Source organism: Prenolepis imparis, unplaced genomic scaffold (genome assembly GCF_030444845.1).
Source record: "Prenolepis imparis isolate NDT839.2.m4 unplaced genomic scaffold, iyPreImpa1.0 SCAF_275, whole genome shotgun sequence".
NCBI lineage: Eukaryota > Metazoa > Arthropoda > Insecta > Hymenoptera > Formicidae > Prenolepis > Prenolepis imparis.
In genome coordinates this window covers 24762-33399 of record NW_028141433.1, presented here as the reverse complement: position 1 = coordinate 33399, position 8638 = coordinate 24762, and the positions used below count along the sequence as shown (strand labels likewise).

At 36.2% G+C, this 8638-nt stretch overlaps 1 pseudogene; it reads right to left on the bottom strand.

Moving 5' to 3' along the window:
* Positions 1-252: 252 nt before the first annotated feature.
* On the bottom strand, positions 253-1826 carry LOC145948198 (uncharacterized; annotated as a pseudogene).
* Positions 1827-8638: the final 6812 nt, after the last annotated feature.

Below are 8638 nucleotides of genomic sequence, written 5' to 3'. Positions count from 1 at the left end.
TTAGCTGTCAACATTTCATTTCTCAATACGTGCCACAATTCTGATTCTCTTTGGCATATAGTGTCACGCAATTTGTTTCCAATTATTTCCGTTTTCGAACAATTTTCTTAAATGATTTTGACGAAGTTGTTCAAACACATCGGGTGTAACATCTGGTTTTTGTGATTGCGGGCCATAATGACGGTCTTCCTGAGTCTTGTTTGAATTTCTTCCTTCCACTTTCTTTTCGAGATTCTTTGGTTCTTGCAACTTTTATTTGTTGTCGCTTTTCCAGATTTTCGATAATGGAAGGAATACTCTTACCCATGCTTTCATATACTTGCGACATAACATTTTGTATATTAAATTGTACAACTGCTCCCGCAATTCTAGCATTATAAAAGCCCCGTTTACCAAAATGAATGCGTTTACCGCCTATTTCTTTGCAGATTATTGAATTGAATAATTCTGCAGGATTGTTTGTTAAATTTAACAACAAGCTATCAGAATAGGCGCTCAAATACGCGACAGCATTCTCTATTTTTTGATAGAGACCATGCAATTTCAAACGTGGAACATAATTTTTATCATGATCTTCTAAACACACATAAGACCGCGTTCTTTGCATCGTCTATGCTCACCATATACATGGCTAGGAATATTCAATATGTCTATTTGTAATTCCGTAGCCTTGAGATGATGAGGCAGCTTTTCTTCTCTTCGTAGATCAGCTGCCTTTATCACCTCTTGTCGTATATTTAAAATACTGTTTCTTACAATATTTCGCAGCTGTACAAAGCCACGCATTCTTTTTGGCTGCGTAGTCTGTGCTACACACCTTAATTTTTTACATAAAATAAATTGCGAAGCAGATGATTGGTGCATTCTACTTTTTTCACCGTTACCATCTGTTCGTGATATGGTCTGTTGTTTATAATGGATTGATATACATTACTGTCACCATCGGCAACAACAGTTTTGTAAATTAGTCCATGCATTTCGAGACTACTTTTAAAACCTTCCACAATGGCATCGCTCTCCATACTCGTGGAGCTTGCATTGCGATCGAAGTTCTTGTAACATCGGTGAACTCTAGGTTCGATACCTTTTCGCTCCGCTATTTCACAGACCGCGCAAAATTTATTGCGAATGCCAATAAAAAGAATTTTTCCTGTGCGGAAACCAATTATGGCACCAACACCAGAAGGTGAATTGTAGGCGGTACCATAGGATCTTTTCATCCAACTACCATCCGCTACAACGGTTATGTACGGAATACCATTAATAATTTCGTTTCTTTCGAGAGCGAGTTGCTTCTCAGTCTCGCCCGCCATTTTCATACTTTCCATAGCAGTTTTCTCGAAATCATGGACTATGTTTTCTCTATTTTTAATGTATTTATCCTCAGCCATGCAGGGAATATTCATGGCTGCACATTGCTCTTGCAGCTGAAAATAACCGATACCAGTCGTAATAGTTCCAGCTACAGTGGCTGTATTTATGTCCAATACATCTTTCGACTCTCTCGGTTTTGTCCATGTATCATCTGTATAATTGCACATTTGGCATTTAAAGTTTAACTGTGTTAATAACCCATCGGGATTAGTGCTTACGAGTTTCCAATCTTTAAATTGGCACTCTATTCCTCGCGAATGGTTATCAAATGTTCTGTGGATTTCAGTCCACAGAAAAGAAAGATCGACAATGCGACGGCCTTCGGACAAGTTTTCCTGGATACGATTTATATCCAGACGGCCTTTTTCGATAACGAAACCATCGTTATCTTCGCAAAGTTCTATATTTTGATTATACATACCTGTATTTGAAGTTGACTCCAGGCATTGCATTGTTTGGCTACTAACTTTTAACAAATCCATCGCGTCTGGAAGTGATTCCACTGATTTTTGATAAACGATGGATTCGTTGTTAGAACCCATAACTTTACTCTTGGAGTCATGTGTCTCTTGGATCAGCTTCAATAACTGTCGCCTAGAAATCGAAAGAAAAAATAATAAATTAGTATTTTGTAAAATATTGCTAATCTCGAAAATAGTACAATTTTTGAAGAATAGGTACAGTCTTTTGTTTATCTTTATATAATTGATAAAAAAAATTCTATGAAATAAAATATATAATATTTTGACATAAATGTCTCTTATTTTTTAATAATTAGACATGCGAACTGCATGTGGAATGAAATATTTATGTAAAAAGAAAATATATATATATTTCAGTAACGAATAGATCGCTTCTGGATGTTTTTTAAATAATAATCAGTACACGAATAGATCGCCTCTGAATTATTTTTTACCAGCTCACGAATAAATCGCCTCTAAATTATTTTTTTAAACCAGCTCACGAATAAATCGCCTCTGGATTATTTTTTTTACCAGCTCACGAATAAATTGTTTCTGGATTATTTTTTTAATAACCAGCTCACGAATAGATCGCCTCTGGGATAAAGCATTTTTAACCAGAATTCACGTGCAAACTACTTCTGGTATAAGATACTTTTTTAAACAACCAGCACACGAATAGATCGCCTCTAGGATAAAGCATTTATAACCAGAGTACACGTGCAAACTACTTCTGGTATAAGACACTTTTTTAAACAACCAGCACACGAATAGATCGCCTCTGGGATAAAACATTTTTTTAATAACCAGAGTGCACGTGCAAACTACTTCTGGTATAAAATATTTCTACAACCAGCACACGAATAGATCATCGCCTCTGGGATTAAGCATTTTTGTAATAACCAGAGCACACGTGCAAACTACTTCTGGTATAAAATATTTCTACAACCAGCACACGACTTACATCGCCTCTGGCACTAACTACTAATAAACTACTAATAAAAAGTACATAGTAAATTTTTAGTAACATATAAAAATAAACAAAAAACTGTTATTATTTTTCAGAAATTGTTTTTTTCGAGATTATATATAACATTTATAAATAAAAATCTAAAAATATTCATAAATTTAAAATATATAAATTTTGGAATCTTACATACCTTCTTATCCATCCTTTTTTCCGGGAAAGTCGGATGCGGGAAAGATATTTATTCTTTGCATCTTCCTTCATAATTGTTGCTATAAGCCAATAAAAAGCAAAAAATGAAATAATAAAAAAATAGCAGATAATATAATTATAATACGTTCTAATATAATAATATAATAATATATACGTAATATATATACAGTGAGTGTAAAAAGTATTCATACACTATAAATTTCAGCAATAGTTTATTTCTGTGTGATAATAAATAATAAACAAATAATTACTTGTTTATATAAAACGCTTTCTTTCTTATAATATCTCAAAAACAAAACTTATAAATTATAACATGTTATGCAGCAATAAAGAAACAAAATAAAGAAACCAAAAATAATGATATTTGAAGGCACAACAAGTATTCGTATATCCTGGTTTTTAAAATAAAAACAAAATTAATATTTTGTCGGATATCGTTTGGCGTCGATTATTATATGTCTATAGTCTACGTGGTATCGAATCAACGAGATTTTTCGTAACAATAGGTGAAATTTTGTCTAAAAATTTTAATAAAATCTGCACGATTCGATGCTTGTCTTTTCTTCACTGCATTTTGGAGAATACAGCATAAATATTCTGTGGGAAATTCGGTAATTTTGGAGTATGCAATTTTCTGGATACATTATACAACGGCCAATTTTTAGTATTATAAACTGTATACTTCAAATCGTTGTCTTGTTGAAAAAAGATTGATCTTCGAATCCAAGTTTTTCCGCTGGAGTGCCAGAAAGAGTACAAAATTATATTTTATTGAGGATATAATAAATTACATTGAGATAATTTTTTCTTAGAATTTACGCTAAAAATCATGGTAATCGTGGGACAATAAATAATATTTACCAAACTGCATATAGTAAAATTAATCAAACATATTTTATATTTTATTGTGATAGATATTATTTTTATTGTGATAAAATAAAATAAAATATAATATTATTTTCTCATAAAATTCTTTCTGTACCATATTGTCCCATGATAAAAAATTCTCCCTGTGTATAAAACATATATTGAAATTTTTGAAAAATAATCTAATCGCTAGTGCGGAAAATTTTTGACTGGAAGATCAATACACTTTTCAACAAGACAACGAAGCATACAGCTTATAATACTAAAAATTGGCTGTTGTATAATGTACCCCGACAATTGCATACTTCTCCACAATCACCGGATTATAATCCCATAGAATATTTGTGTAGTAATTGTCGAAAATGCAGTGAGGAAAATTTTATTAAAATTTTGAGACATTTCACCTATATCTTTACGAAAAATTTCGTTGATTCGATACGACGAAGACTATAGATCATTATACACTCGTCAACAAAATTAACGCATATGTATTTTAAGTCAAAATTTCGCATAAATTCAAATAAGCGTAACTCCGCTAAAAATAATCGTATTTGAAAGATTTTTTTTTGACTGTCAAGCTTGAAGTTTCTACTTTAAAAACCATTCGTCAGATTTTTAATTTATCCTTCCCCCCCGTACGCCACTGCTTCAAAAGTAAGGACGTGTTTCGTTTCTAAAAAATTGCGTACTTTGACGCACTCCACGGGGAGAAATAATATATATATATATATATATATATATATATATATAATTAGAGACATCGTTTAAACCATCGTGTAACAGCTCTTTCTGTTTTTACAAGAATAATTTTCAATGCAAATCTCAAAATATTGTATAATACGGACTCTGCATCATTATCAGATATATTACTTCAACAGTTCGAAAAAATAATTGTTCCCTTTTTTTTGGTTCAATGTTATTACTATACTCTCTTGCGCGCAATCGCTGTATCATATAACACTATGTGTTTTACTTCATGCCTTATAAAGTACATTAGGATTACAAACAAATATGTATTATTATTTATATCAATAAAATTATAAAATATATCAAGATTGATTGACTAGTTATAATAATAGTACAGATATAGTATTTATGGAGAAGAAACATTCTAATTTATACATTTTTTATTTATATATCTTATAAATAAAACAAATCTAACAATTGTACTATCGATATAAATTGATTATAATATATATTTTTATCTATTATCAATAATATTACCTATAATATATTTTATTATCACAGATATTTTGATGTATTATTATGAAATTGTACATTTTTTAGTACTTCCATTTATTATTGCGTGATAGTGTCTACAAAAATATTTTATTGTATTATGTAATATATGAATGAATGAATGAATATTTATTCCGCTGCCCCTCAGGGATTGCGGGGCGTTTTCAGGGGACCGCCAAACCCCTCACATCCACCCATCTATCTTCTACCTTTCTTTATACAAATCTCTTTCCTTAATATACATCATACATCCACACTCCTCTTCTTCTCTCTTCTCCTCTCCTGTCATCCTTCCTTCCTTCCTTCCTGTCTCCCGGGCCTCTGTTTCTTCCTCCTTCTCCTCTCCTCCATTCCTCTTTCCCTCACCCTTTTACACAATTTTCTCAATCCCCTAACCTGACCAATTAGAGACCTCACAATAATCTAACCTGACCTCCCACACCCTTTTCCCCTCTCCCCTCTTCCTCTACTCCACTTCCTCTTTCTCCTCCCTCCGTTCCTCTCTCCCTCACCCTTTTACACAATTTTCTCAGTCCCCTAACCTGGCCAATTGGAGACCTCACAATAATCTAACCTGACCTCCCACACCCTTTTCCCCTCTCCCCTCTTCCTCCACTCCCCTTCCTCTTTATCCTCCCCCCTCCTACCCTGCTCTAACCCTCCCCCTCCCCCGCCTCTCACCTTATCACCTCCCTACCTTTATCTTATGACCCACTCTCCTCCCTCGCTATCCCACCCCCATTCCTCCCCGTCTATTTCTATCTTCCTATTCCATACCCTTACCGCCTTCCCTTTCCTTTCTTCCTCTCTCGCCCATTCTAACAATTTCCATCTTATTCTCCTCTCCTCCATCGTCAAATCCTCGTCTATGCCGACTCCCCACCTTCTCCTAAAATCCCACTTTCTCTCTAACAACTTTTCCCTATCCTTCTCTTCCTCTAATTCCACTATCAGCACCTTCTTCCCCCTTTCCCCCGTTTCTCTCTCTAACTTCCCTCACCTTCACCTCCTTTCCTACTGCCCATGCCATCAATCATTCCATCATCATTTTCTTTCTTCCTCATCTTCCCCCTCTATCCCTCTCCAAATTATATTCTTTTCCCTAATTCTTCTCCTCTCTATCTCCTCTTTCCTCTCTCTCTCCTCTCTTTCTCTTCTCCCTCCCTCTAATCTCTTCCTTCTTTCTAACGCTACCCCTTCCCACTTCCTCCCTATCCTATTCTCCTTTCCACCCTCTTCTCTCCCCCTTCCCCTTCCTTTTTCTCTCCATCTTCCCTCTTTAACTCTTTCCCCCCCTTATCCTTTCTCCTAACTTCATCCTCTTCCATCAACTTCCACCACCAGTCCCTCCTATTTCCCTCCGTATTACCCCCGCCCCTCTCTCTACGCTTACTTCTCTCCTTTTCTCCCTCCCTCTTTCCTCCTCCCTACTATCCCTTTCTGTTTTACTCCTCTCATTCCCCCCCTCACTCCCTTTCATCGATTTCCCTTCCCCTTTCACCTTCCTCCCTCTCACCACCTCCCTCTCACCCTCGTCCGATGTCCTCTCTCCTCCTTCCTCCTCGACCTCCTTGACCTCGTCTCTCTTCCCTTCTCTCTTCTTCCCGCCCGCGCTTACTTTCTTCTCTCTTCTTCCGCTCTCCTCCTTCCCCGGCATATCTCCTCCTCTCTGCCTTTTACTCACACATCCTTCTCCTTCCGCCACCTCTTCCCTCCGTTGCACTGCCTCATTTCTGCCATCTTCCATCCGCTCTCCTCCGAATCTTCTCCCGTCCTTTCCCGCTGTTCTTTTTCTTTCTTCCATTCTTTCCTCACCTTTCTCCTCTTTCCTCCGCTCTCCTTTTACCACATCGCTCCACCTCCTGTCCTCTCCTCTCTCCAACTCTTTCTCTCTGCACTCCTTCCTCCCTTTTCTCCTTTCCTCTTCCCTACTCTCCTCCCCTTGCATGCTCATCCTCCATAACCTCTCACTCGCCTCCATTCTCTCTAACCTTTTCTCCACTCCTCTTCTCCTTTACTCCTCCACATTCTCCCTCTCCGTGTTCTTCTCCATCAACTTCAACATCCTCTCCATCATCCTCCTCATCTCCTTCATCTCTCTCACACCGTCCTTTATCCACTCCATCATTCCGTTACCACTCTATTCGACCAACTCCGTATTAGCACTGCTACCGTTCTGTACCACCTTCTCTCTTCCTCTTTCCTTTCTCTACTTCTATCCTGCTTCTATACTGCTGCTATACTGCTACGCACACGTGCCACTGTTCCAACCACCTGTTTCCGTTTTCTCTGCCGCTATCATGGCGCCCTCGATCCTGCACGTGTCTCTCCTTTCTACATCCAGCGCCCTCTCTGACAACGCCTCTTCTCCATACTACCGCTCTCTTCCTTATCCTCCTTTTACCGACGCTTCTCCTTTTCCGCCACGTCATCCTTCCTCATCCCGTGCCTATCTTTCCTTCGTTTCCACACTCCAATTTTCCTTCCGCCAGTGCACCTCCGCCGTACCATCCTTTTCCTTTCCTTCGCGGCCACTCACTCCATTGCTCCCAAGCCATCTCCTCCACACCCATTTTCCTCCTCACCCTCTCTATAACTCCACCACATCTCACCTAAACTCGGAGCACCGACCGACACCTGTCACTACTCCAACGGCCATCTTCGATTCCCGTATTATGTAATATATTATTTTCACAATTAGAGTTTATAAAAATTATCACTCTTATGCTATTGTAATTAGTCAAATCATATATATATGTTCTTATTTATAGGGATGTGCCGGATATCCGGTAAATATCCGGTATCCGGCTACTTTTTTATCTAACCGGTAATTATTCGGCTAATCAACCTATTCGGCTATTTTCCACAATCTGGTGATTCAATATAAATAATAAATATAAAATTGTATACATATAACCGTATAAAACGTATTGATAAAAGTTTATTACGATTTTTTTTTATATATATATAAATCGATTCCTCACAATATTCTGCATAACAAGTTATAAGAATAGGATGGCTAAAAAGTGAATAGTTTACGACATATTTTATACTTTTTGACATACTCTTACATAAATTATAAAATGTCTCGTAAAATATAATATTGTAAGGAATCGATTTATATATAAAAAAAATATGATGGTTCTATTTAAAAAATTCAAGGTGACATTTTTCTTTAAAATTTTTTTCTGTCTATAAACATTTTTTTATTCCATGTTATAGCTTGATTATATGTATACGATTTTATATTTATTAATTATTTTGAATCACCAGATTGTGGAAAATGGTCGAATAGATTGATTAGCCGGATAATTACCGGTTATAAAAAAATAGCTGGATAGGCCGGATACCGAATATTTACCGAATATCCGGCACATCCCTATAAATAAGAACATATATAAGATTTGACTAATTACAATAGCATAAGAGTGATAATTTTTATAAACTCTAATTGTGAAAATAGTATTATACATAATATTAAATCAAACACTATCACGCAATAATAAATGGAATTACA